General features: G+C 36.7%; 1 protein-coding gene across 3 annotated transcripts in view; it reads right to left on the bottom strand.

The window, feature by feature from the left end:
• The window catches only part of esrrga (estrogen-related receptor gamma a), a 128,852-nt gene that overhangs the window by 84,952 nt on the left and 31,693 nt on the right, over nucleotides 1-12,207 (bottom strand). For all 3 annotated transcript variants that reach the window (XM_078944071.1, XM_078944076.1, XM_078944072.1), the window contains exon 3: nucleotides 11,616-11,680. The gene's annotated coding sequence lies outside the window, so the exon portion shown is untranslated. The remainder of the gene's footprint in view (nucleotides 1-11,615; nucleotides 11,681-12,207) is intronic.

Here is a 12,207-nt window from a genome sequence, read left to right on the forward strand (position 1 = left end):
CTAGCACCCATAATTTCCTACTTGTACAGGTCTGAACGTGAAGGACTTTTCTGATGGTATAACTTTTTTCTGAGGGTAAAACTTTTTTCTGATGGTAAAGCTTAATGACTGGTCTCATAAAGTCATACATGTACACTCATCAGCTTTGTTATTACATACACCTTGCTAGTACCCGGTTGAACCCACTTTTGCCTGTCAGAACTGCTTAATTCTTTTTTGGAAGCCATTCAACAGGGTACTGGAAACATTCCTCAGTTTGGTCCATATTGACATGACAGCACCACGCAATTGCTGCAGATTTGTCGGCTGCACATCCATGATGCCAGTCTCCTTTTCCACCAATTCCCAAAGGTGCTCTTTTAGGTTTAGATCTGGTAACAGTGGAGGCCATTTGAGTCCAGTGAACTCATTGTCATATTCAAGAAACCAATCTGAGATGATTCCAGCTTTAAGACATGGCGACTTATCCTGCTGGGAGTAGCCATCAGAAGATGGTACACTGGGGTCATGAAAGGATGGACATGGTCAGCAACAATACTTAGGTAGGCTGTGTCATTGTGACAATGCAATTGGTACGAAATGAAATTGGTACTAAGAGGCCCAAAATGTGCCAAGAAAACATCCCCCACACCATTTTATCACAACCACCAGCCTTAATCTTTGATGCAAGGCAAGATAGACCCATACTTTGATGTTGACACCAAATTTTGACCCTACCATCCAAATGTTCCAGCAGAAATGGAGACTCATCAGACCCAAGTTGCTGTCATGTAATTGGCTGATTAGAAATGTTCCTTAAGGAGCAGATGGACAGGTGTGACTAATGAAGTGGTCAGTGAGTATCTGTCATCGTTGCAGTGCTTGCAGTTACTAACTTATCTTTTCAGTCTTACAACTGATGTTCAGGGACTGGACTGTTGGAATTACTGGCATTTCTCTTGGCTTATGACAGATGTTCCACATGTGTTCAAACACCTGCTTACTTTTCCATTTACTGCTGCAGTTACTAACCAGTCTGTTTGCTTTACTACAGTTGTTTCTTTATTTTTCCTATCTTTTCACATCCCAACCATCAGGGAGTTCTTTCCTAAATCTTCAATTGAAAAGAGTTCTTTCTCGCTGTCACTTCATGCTTGCTCAGTAAGGAGATTACATCAATTCCCTTTTCCTGTTGGTTATTAATACAAACAATTAACTTACACTTAAAATAATCTTGGTCTATTGAAATAACTGGACTTAATGTCATTTTAAAAATCCATGTTAAATAAATCTGTGTCAGTTTAAAAAAATATGTATTCTATTTATTTATTTGTGTGTAGCACTTTGAGAAAATATCAGATGTTAAGAGGAACTTTATAGATAAACTAAACTGAATTTCGATAAGCAGAAATGCCAATGCAAAAAACTGAAACGGAAAAGTGCACAGTATACATTACATGAGGTCAAAAGTTACAGAAAAATGCTACACAAAAGGAAAACAAAATAACTAATAAATGTAAAACTTGTTTTTTTTCTTTTCTACAATGTATTTTAAACTCCTAAAAATACAAAAAGCTCAGACAAAACATTCAGTCATATTGAACTGCCATGGAGGTTAAGCTAGCAGGAATGCTTGCCTCACCATAACATTTGTCAGCTGCAGTTATTAGTAAGAAACATACGCATTTTCAACCACAAAGGTCAGCAGAGAAGTTGATTTTACCGTAACTTTGTGCTTCTTGACGAAACTGTCTTATTCTTGAACTGCGATTGTTGTTGTGAAACAAAGATGGTTTGTTCTGAAAAGAGCCTTCACTCCAACCTCATAACCCTAAAACAAAAACAAACAAACAAACAAAAAAACCCTGCAGATTTACTTTACCTGGAGGGCTCAGTACCTTAGTTATCTCTTGGCATATTTCTAATGAGAGTGCCATGTCAGAAGTTCAATATAAAAATGTTTTCTGGAATATAACTGTGATATACCAATATGTTGTTGAATTGTTGTTGATTTGTCTTGAAGCCACAGATTCTGATCTTTTCATGAGAGTTAAAAACTACTAACTTATCACAGGTTATGTGTCTAAGCAGATCTTAAAAGTCACAGGAATTAAAACTGCAAACTAATAATACAAATTATTAAATAATTGACTTTGTCAAAATTATTATTTTAGGTTAAATGCTTTTTTGGGTTATAACTTCAGTAGTGTTATAAAAACTAACTTCACATAAGCAAATAGAGTTTCTGTGCTGTGCACATATACTTTCTTTAAAATACCTTTACCAAGTGTACACACACACCCACAGACACACACACACTGCGACACAGCCCTATAGCATTGCGACAAAGAGATCAGAGAAACGGGCAGAAAAATAATAGAATCTTCATCCCAGTAATCCATATTCATTCTTCTGATCCCTCCTCGCCTCATTCCTCCCGCCCTGCATGCCACGCTTCCCTGTATCTGACATTCAAATGAGTTGTCTTTTCTCCCTTGTTAGACATACACTCACATACACACACGCGCATAAGGACTCTGACACCCTCCACGCTCTCTCACACACACACAAATTCTCTTTCTTGGATACTTTCTGCCCCGTTGCACCCGTGATGGCAAATTGAGCGCCTCCCGTCTCTTCCTCTCACTCAGCCCCTCTCTGTTGACTCCTCTCATCTTTCCTCCATCTTGTTCTCTGCTCTGCCCCCCAACACCTCCAGGCCATTTCTCCTCATGGTTATTTGAGTACAGTGGCAGGTAGGGTTGGATCACAAGCCAATGAAGGAGGGAAAAGGCCTTTATGTGGTGAATAGATGCGTGTCTGACATGAGCTTAAGACATCTTACTCACAGTGCAACATATTTTCAAAATTCTATCTATCTATCTATCTATCTATCTATCTATCTATCTATCTATCTATCTATCTATCTATCTATCTATCTATCTATCTATCTATCTATCTATCTATCTATCTATCTATCTATCTATCTATCTATCTATCTATCTATCTATCTATCTATCTATCTATCTATCTATCTATCTATCTATCTATCTATCTATCTATCTATCTATCCGTCCATGCTGTGTGGGAGTCACGGTCCTATTAACGGAAGATGGAAGTGTGATCATAGTTACTGTGTGCTAAGTGGAAACTTGCTGCCACAAATGATAAATAACACACAAACGCGCACACACACACACACATGCAGCTGCACCCCCATAGACACACACGTCGCCATGCAGGGAAAAAAACACCCGGTAGATTTCATCACTGTCTGTAATTATGATTCTGTCAAGTCCACAATATGGCAATCTATAAAAACACATGCAGATGTGCACTCACACAATGCACACGCCATGCAGACACACAAAGATACAGGAAGTAATCTTTTGTGTGCTAACAACAAGTGGGAAAAATGACAATGTATCACATGAAGCTTATGTCCAAAACTTGCAGGAAAGCATACAGCCGTTAGTGTAGGTTTTTTAAACTATCCAAAACAGCCACAAGGAAACAGTATGAAGGAACTGAATACAGTATGTATAGATTTTTAACTAAAAAAACAGACCAGTTCCAAGCAACTAAGTATGGAGTCCTGCCTTTTTTAGGGAGACTCAAAACAGCAACAATTATACAAGCAAGTTTAATCAATAACAATGGAATGCTGAAAGAATAGGCAAAAAGTCCACAAACTTCACCAGAGACTCCAACATGTTTCTGTATGTTTAGTTAATTTCTTATAGCACAAACAGTCAAACTAAAGTGTTGTTTTCTGTTCATCTCATTGTGTTTTGTTCAATTTTTAGACCAGATAATTGTTTTTAAAGGTGGTCTGCTCTATTTTTCTTGCAACTGGATGTGTTTCTCTGTGTACAAGTGTGATGACATCTGCAGTGTTGACACTTCATGTGTCAAGGGAACCTATTAGAGACCCTCAAAGCCTAACCCCACACCTGACCCCCAACCCTGATGTATGTGTTGTGTGAATTCCTCGTTCTTTTCCTAATCACAAGTCCCGCAAGTGTGCCATCCATTTTTCTTTCTCCTGTAAAAGTGATTATTTCTTTTGTTTAGCAAAGTTTACAATTCCTCTTTGGAATATGATGATTACAAAATCCCAGATGTTTAAAAAAGATGAAGTGTCCAGACAATTTTGGAGTGAAATTGCGTGTGTGGGTGGGAACTTGTGTGCTCATGAAGTGGCAAACAAACCAAGACTCTGAACTTGGTTCCTGCTGTATATGTGACCTAGTGACCTCACTGCTCCACATAAATCTGTTGGTCAATTCTCTGTGTTTTAGTGAGCATGACTCAAAAAAGAGCATTTGTGGCACTACTGGATTCTCCCCACCACATCCAACTCATTCTTGAACATGATCCCAATGCTAGATGAAATTCCCCAATTTAAGAAAGTTTATAAAAATCAGATAGACATATTAATAAAAAGAAAAAAGTATTTGTAAATTTATTTTGGCAGAAAAGAGCCAGCAAGGAAATATAAAAGTCTCAATATTTATTGAAACAGTTGTTGCCACAGACCAAATCCGCTCTGAATTATATTCAGCCCCTGAATAAAGTGTCTCTAACAATGGATTCCCATTTATCATTATATTTATAAAATATCACTTTAGTTACTGTTTTTTGTTGTTGTTTGTTTGTATTTAATTTAAGTTATTGAGAATGAAGATAAACCTCTACCCTCAAAGCTAAAAAAGAAAAGAAAATTGGACGTCCTCTTGTACAGGGTGGTTTGTGAATATATTGTTTGACATTAAACCAGCCCACAGCCTGAAAAAAGTCGAGGACCTTTTTTAACCCTTGTGCTATCCTAGGCACTTTGCACCATTGGGAGTGGGGTCATCTAGACCCACAAGACAGTGCTCTGAACTTTTTTTCTTCAATGATTTGTGAACTTCACTGGTGTCCATGGATTACATGAAATCTTTCCACCTTTATCCACCTTTGTCATGGTAGGGAGAACACGTCAATGCAAGGGTGGGGTCATCTAACATAGCACAAGGGTTAAGAGACTTTTATTCAGAGGTTGCTGGGAAAAAGTGGGTCTGATCATCAGGTTGATTTTTTTTTTGTTTCATTCATTCACACGGATTCCTTATTTGTATTAAATTCTCTTGCCAGTTGTTTTGGACTCACTGCATCCCTGCATTGTGTTTTGAAAAGAAGACTAGCTATTTTCTCCTTTTGTCAGTTGTCTGTGACACAGGTGGTGTCACTCTCATAAGCTTACAAAAAGACATCCAGCAACATGTCTTTAAAAATATGGAAGAACTTAAGTTTTTTTTAGTTTCTCTACAATAAAAAGCAAAGCTAAAGGTTTTTCCATGGATGTCAGAGTCTGAGAACAAACACTTCCAGTCTACATCCAATTTTAAAATGTTACTACATAAAGACAATGCAAAAAACAAAACAAAAACCTGAAACCTAAACCAATAAAAACTTGCAAAGGTTATCAAAATACTTAAAAAAAGCGTAACATTTTTTACCGTTACAGTTACTGTACCACACAAAGCGTGATAAAAAATAATACATTACAGTGAATTTTCTTTTTTCCCTTGTTTTTTTTCCATTTTCGTTCCATATATTCTTTTACTTTAGAGGTCAATAAAAATTAAATAAATAACAGTTAGAGCAAAGTATCATGGCTGACTTAAATGCAGCTGGCAGAGAAGAGCAGATAGACAGCACTTTTACCACATCTAGATAGTGCACAGGGCTCAATGTGTTGAATGTCAGAGGATATCAGTTGGCAGGTCTTGTTCCTCTCTCTGCTCTACAGAGCCAGCACTGCATTTAACCACTGCATTGGCATTAAGCACACCTGTCCTCACTCATGCATACACACACACTTCCTTCAGGACCCACTCCAAGGGAAATTGTCTTCTTGGTGTTAACATGTTCTTGTAGCATTTTTTTTATGATTTATGAAATATGCAAAGAAAATTAAGATTAAAACTGCATTTCTGAGCATTTCTTTGTTCAAATCCTTGGGAATCAGGAGCAGACGAAAAAAAATGCAGTATGAAAAAGCTTTTAGCTGTGGCGTAGGTGCTATTTTCAGCAGGCCACGAACTTACTGCTCCACTCCGTTCGGATGCGTCTGCTTGGAGACAAATAAATCCATGTACGTCTTAGTTTTACGTCATCTGAGCTGGCATATGGCTCCAAACTGTACAGCTCCATCATTGTTTACAATTTTTGTTGTATCAATAATGTTAGGTTGGGGGAGTGAAGAGCTGTAACTTAGTGGAAGAGAGTGTAAACAAAGGGATGATGGGAAATGAGGGAACCTGGATGCAAATATCTGAATAACTCCTGCTGCTCTGCAGAAACTTAGTCCTAAAGAAAACTACAAAGGTTTTATAATTTTGCCTAAAAAATGCATAATCATAATTAGAAGACCACTGGAAACATTTTGCAGTAGATCAAAAGATGATCGGAATGGGACTTTCAGGACCTCTTATCAAATTTTGAAACCTTTGTAAAAAAATCTGGAGAAAAAACAAACATTTTCTTGCTCCAAAAAAAAATGTCTTAACTTTGTTAAAAGTTGAGCTTGTAAAAATATACTAAAATTATTTTTTTCACTTTTTGCAATTCTAAATCTATTTATTGAGTCAAAAAGGACAAAAAAAAACAGACTCAAATTGAAACTTAAGTCTGTGGTTGGAATTTAAAAATTCTGGTTTTGTTCAAAAAGTAATAACAATATCCAGAACTTTTAGTTTTCTTGTCTTTAGGTGGTATATTTGATGGATTTGAAAGATGCGATAAAACTCTATCCTATCAAAGAAATTAGAGCATGAGCAACATATCTGAAATTCCCTCTTTTCAACATAGCAGAGATTGGTTTTACTTCCTGTTTTTTCCAGTAGGCATCAAATTTAGCTATTTATTATTATAATTATTTTTTGTTATACACAACTTAGTCTCCATGCCTACTTAAAACTATGTCACTGCTAAAGTCTCTCTACTGTCACCCTATCTCTCTGCTTTACCCCTTTCACTTATCCTTCCTTCCTCACAGACAGACACACACATCCCCCCCTCTTGCCCGGTCTTGTCTCTCCAAACTCGCTCAAGCACAACTAAGCCGGGGGTTTGAGTCCCAATGAGAGTGGTTAGAGCAATCAGTGCTTTTCACACCCTCTGATGTTCTTAAAAGGTGGAGGGATCAGACGCCCCTGCTGTAGTGCCGCACTTCACTGACACACCGAGCACACAAACGTGTCCAATTTTTGCAGACGCACTCACACAAACTATGAAAAACCAATATGTTATGTGCACACGCATGCTCCCAATGTGGTCAGACATCCAAAGCACTTGTGCTTTTGGATGCTGAATCAAACACATGCTCTCATACACACACACACACACACACACACACACACACACACACACACACACACGCACACGCACACGGGTGTTGGTGGCCATTAAACTGACAAATGAACACCATGAGTCTCACCATGCATGTGATGAAAAAGGGTGCAATAGATATGGGATTGTGTCAGCTGTTGGAAAAACCTTGGCTTTATGTCATTCAATATCCACCCCTTAGAGAAAATAAAAATTATATAACTTACTTAAATTTGGGACATCTACATTTACTTAAAAACCAAACAGAAATGCTTCCATCTGCTTCATTTTTGGATACAATCTGTTTTTAAAGGCTGCTTCAAAACCAAAAAAGTGACAAACCATTGTTTGGTAATTTCCTTTCTAGTTGTTTTATGTAAACAAAACATTTCCATTAAAACTAAACTCCTGACAAAGTTAATTATTTTTCTTGTACACAGAACACTACTCACATTAGTCAGTGCTTCATAAATTAATAAAATGGGAGCATGTCAAGGTTTCGAGTGAAAATGTTTAGAAATAGTCCTTCCTGCCGTATCATTGAAGCCTGTGGGATCAGATGTGCATGATGGTGTGATATAGAATGCAGTTAGGAAACTGAATGTACAGCTCTACGCTCCCCATAATGCGGCAAAGAGCAGTGACGCTATCAATTTACACCATAACGGACAACACAGTCACTTTGCACCAAAGTGAAAGACACTGAGTGCGAGCACAAAAAAGGAGAAATTGGGGAGAAAAAGAAGGGAATCAGCAAAAAGTTTACTTTTCCCGCCTGTTTATATTTTTCTAGGTTTCTTTTTCTAAGCCTATACTTTGCATCTCTCTTCATCAATCTGTCCTCTCCAACAGCCTCAGCCAGCCAGCCTTGATGAACGGAGGCTCTTAGTCACATTGGGGTCAAACGTAAACACAAACACACACACTTGCATACACAGGAGGAGGGTCATCCTGGCAGGGTTACTCTGCACAAAGTCAGCTTCCCATAATGTGGCTCCTGTCGCCTGCATCACACCCTCATGATCCAATTAGGAGCCCCGATTTCTCCAATCAGCTGCTGTGGTGACCAACAGGGTAGACGAGGATGCAGAGGCAGGCAGGCAGCACCAATCTCCTAAGTGCTTTTAGGGGATTAGAAGGTGGGTGGAAAGTAGGGAGGGAGTGGAACATCTCTCGCTATTCTTGGTGCTTTTGTTTTGTACAACTAAGACCAGGACGAGAAACAAACATCCCCCAGTAACGCAGAGAAATTATGTTCTATTTCAGATTTTTTTTTAAAGTGATCAGAAGAAGAAAATTTCTAAATACTTTAAAATGCTTAGGTTTACCACAAGGAGGATCAAGTAAGACAATTGTAAATCTTTCTCTATATAAGCATCCAATACATTTTAAGTACTGTACAGGTCAGATTGTGCATTGTTATGAGAATGTGGTCAATTGCAGAAACAAGGAGGCTTTACAAGTTTCAAAAAGTTAAAAGACACTTTTAAATTAATTCAAATTCTTAAATAAGACAATTTCGGAGTGATCAGTCCGTGAGTTGAATTTGTGAAATCAGTCGGTTGTTGTGACAGAACACTAGCAGAAAGCCAAACAGTCTAAATTTCTGAGTGAAAAAACAAGCAATAAAACATGTTCAAGAGAACTACACTGCAAACACTTGATCTTAAGAAAGTAAAAAGAACCTTTCTCAAACAAAATTGTTTTCTTTTTTCTCCTGCAAGAAAAATAATTTTTAAGAAATTTTTTTTTATTGCAAAATATTCTCTCTACGTAAGACAATTTTTGGCTGATTTTTTGCTTATCTATATATTTTTTCTAATTTTAAAAATTATTTCTAGGTGTCTGTTTTTGTGGGGTAAGTTAATGCTGAGAATCCCCACAGTTCTGACTCAAAGGAAGATAACAACTAAGCCGTGCACTAGGACAAATATGGTCAAACTTTTTAAATGGATGAGAAATTAATGTTACATGGACAAAAAAAACCCAAAAAAAGCAGTTGCCTTTAAATCAACTTCAGTGAATAAATACAAAAAGATTACTTTACCAGGTAAAAAAAACACACATTGTTTAGTTTATTACTATTGAAGTTTTTTTTCCAGTGGACAGAAATGCCACCTGTCTTATGGGAACAAATAGAAATTTTAAGGATTTTTTTTATGATGTAATCACAACAAAGCTGTCTTTCTTCTATTTTGGAGAAAAACCCTCTTATTTTGATACTAATAGTTTGAATAATCTCATGGCAGCCAATCCTCACTGAACTAGCAGGTGTAGACCATTTAACTGTCTATGCGGCAACATAAAAGTAGATTATGGTACATTTTTTTGTTCATGAAAAAGGTCTGATCCAAAATGTTCACATACCCGTGGAAAGCTTTATGTGAAAAAAAAAACTTAACTGGTACTGAATGCCTGATAGCTGGCTATCACTTATTTACCCTCTAAGGTTAACATTATTGTGTGAACTTTAATATATGTTGTGGTGTGTATGTGTTTTTGTGCGTGTAGCTGTATTATTAAAGGTTTTATCTTTCTCTATAGCATTTTCCTTGAGGTGTCAGGACCTCAATTAAAGAACTCCTTGTTACAGCCCTAGCCTATCACATGAACAGTGCACGCACAAACAAGTGCACGCACGCACAGTACCTTTACAGAATGAATATTTCACTATATCTAAGTCCTTTTACCTTGGAATGACCTGATTGCCCCAGCATGTGTGTCTGTGTGTGTGACTTCATTTCCATAGAGGTATGTGGAAGTGCATTCAATCTAGTGCTGGAGCAAAGACATGGACACTAATACAGACACAGAGGACTTTGTCCAATGACACAGAATATTAAAATTATAAATGTCCCTATGTTAGCGCTCCCATCTTAGTTAAGTGTTCGTCCCATATTCAGGAATACAACTCAGGACATTAATCACACCACATTTCCCTTCAACTTTTAAGCCATTCCCTCCTTATTTTTAATAGAATGTGTGTATTAATAAACGTTTTTTAGAAGTTATGAACAGTTTTTCAAAGTATAACTTATGGACTACAAAACAGACACGTTATAAGTAGTTGTGGGATTTAAATATTTGTGTCCAATCGGATCCTGAAATTTTACTTCATACAGCTAAGACGTCTTTGAATAGCAACAAAAATGTTTGTCTAAAATACAAATGGAGAGCATGAAATGAGAGCAGTGGGGGAATTGCATCTTCTCCCTCTTACTTTATGCTAGTTTAGGGTCTCCAAATTAATGAAGAAAGGGCAACTCACATCCAGTGTGCATTAATCAAGTGCTCCAGCCTCCCTTTGATATTTGCTTTGCATCAGTCATCAAGGTTTCAGACCAATTTCTATTGCTGAGGTGAGTTGCGGCGCAGGGAAAAGAGGTAAGCTGGCATGAAATGAAAATGACATATCATGCTGCACATTATTAATGTACAGAAAAAACATTTTCACTTTTGTTTATTCTTACTTCAAGATTTGAGATTGGTGACTTTTTGAAAGAAGAGTTTGAGTGGTTTAAATAAAACCTTAAATAAATGCAGGCTATTTACAGTTTAAATTTTTGTAAAGTAACAGAAAATATTCTCTTCACAAATAATATTCTGATACATTCAGAGAGAGTAAAAAAAAGGAAATGGATGAAACAGGAAATGTTACCAAATTAATGCTGATAATTAGAAAAAGAAAAAAAACAGGTATTCATTTTAATTACCTTTTACATTCAATAAAATCAAATTTAAAAAATGTTTTTTTCCCGTTTTTGGTGATTTTTATTCTAACTTTTCTTTCTGACATGAAAAATGTAAGATGAATTGCAAATAAAAGTTGAAAACCACGTGTAATAGACATGACCTGTGACCATTTTGTTTATGCGCTCGTCATGTTTTGCTCTGCAGTGTTTGTGGATAAAGTAAGTCAGAACAATAAAACCTTTGTCTGTTTTATTCTTAGTACTTACTTTAGATTACAACAGACAAGCACATAAACAAAACAATCACGGATCATGTCTATTTTTATAAATGCCTGCAATATGCCTCCATACCATAGAATAGTTGAAAACTGGCAATTGACGAATTACTCTCTGAACTTTAGTTGGCTTCCCCCTTTTCCCCCTCAACCTGACATTATTGTTCCATTCCAGCCTTCTTTCTAACCTTTGCCCTGCCTCTTTGCCATGTGCTTGCCAAACACCTCTCTCTTGTTTTCACATAAAAGACAATTAAACCCAGTGACACGAACCCCTGCAGTTAATACTTACCTCTCACAAGCATAAAGCCCCACTCGACATCTGTTCCCCTGCTCTGCAGCACAGCGATCGGCTCTCTGGTAATAGCAGAAAGAAAGAAAAGGTTACTGAGGATCCTGGAGATGGCCAATGTGGAAGGAAAAGTAAAAGGAAATTAAAATTGTGGTATGTGCTCATTGAATGAGTCATTTTAACGTGTAGTTATTGCTTTATCCAAACTTTAAAAAAAAAGAATTAACTCATCTGTTTTGTTAGGATCTTTTGCCTTAAAGGTTTTGTAATCTCTGTAAATTGTGCTTATTTAGTTGGTTTTTTTAAGGAATTTTGCAGGAATTTTAATAACAAAAACTAAGTTGAGAGAAATGTTTAAAATGCATACATTACTTTTTATTTAACCAGCCAAAAACCAAAATATTATTTTATCAATAAATATAACAGGCAATGAGTCCATTTGAGTGAGACTAATCCCATTGATCAGTCTACTTTTGTCACTGACTTTGTTTTGTGTTGGTCAATACTTCGCTCTCTTGGAGAAATTAAACAGCAAAGACTCTGCTGCAACTAAAAACTGTTGATTTAAATTAAATAAAAAATGATTTAAATC

The sequence above is a fragment of the Oryzias latipes genome, chromosome 3, assembly GCF_053564925.1.
Source record: "Oryzias latipes strain Hd-rR chromosome 3, Olatipes_Hd-rR_3.1".
NCBI lineage: Eukaryota > Metazoa > Chordata > Actinopteri > Beloniformes > Adrianichthyidae > Oryzias > Oryzias latipes.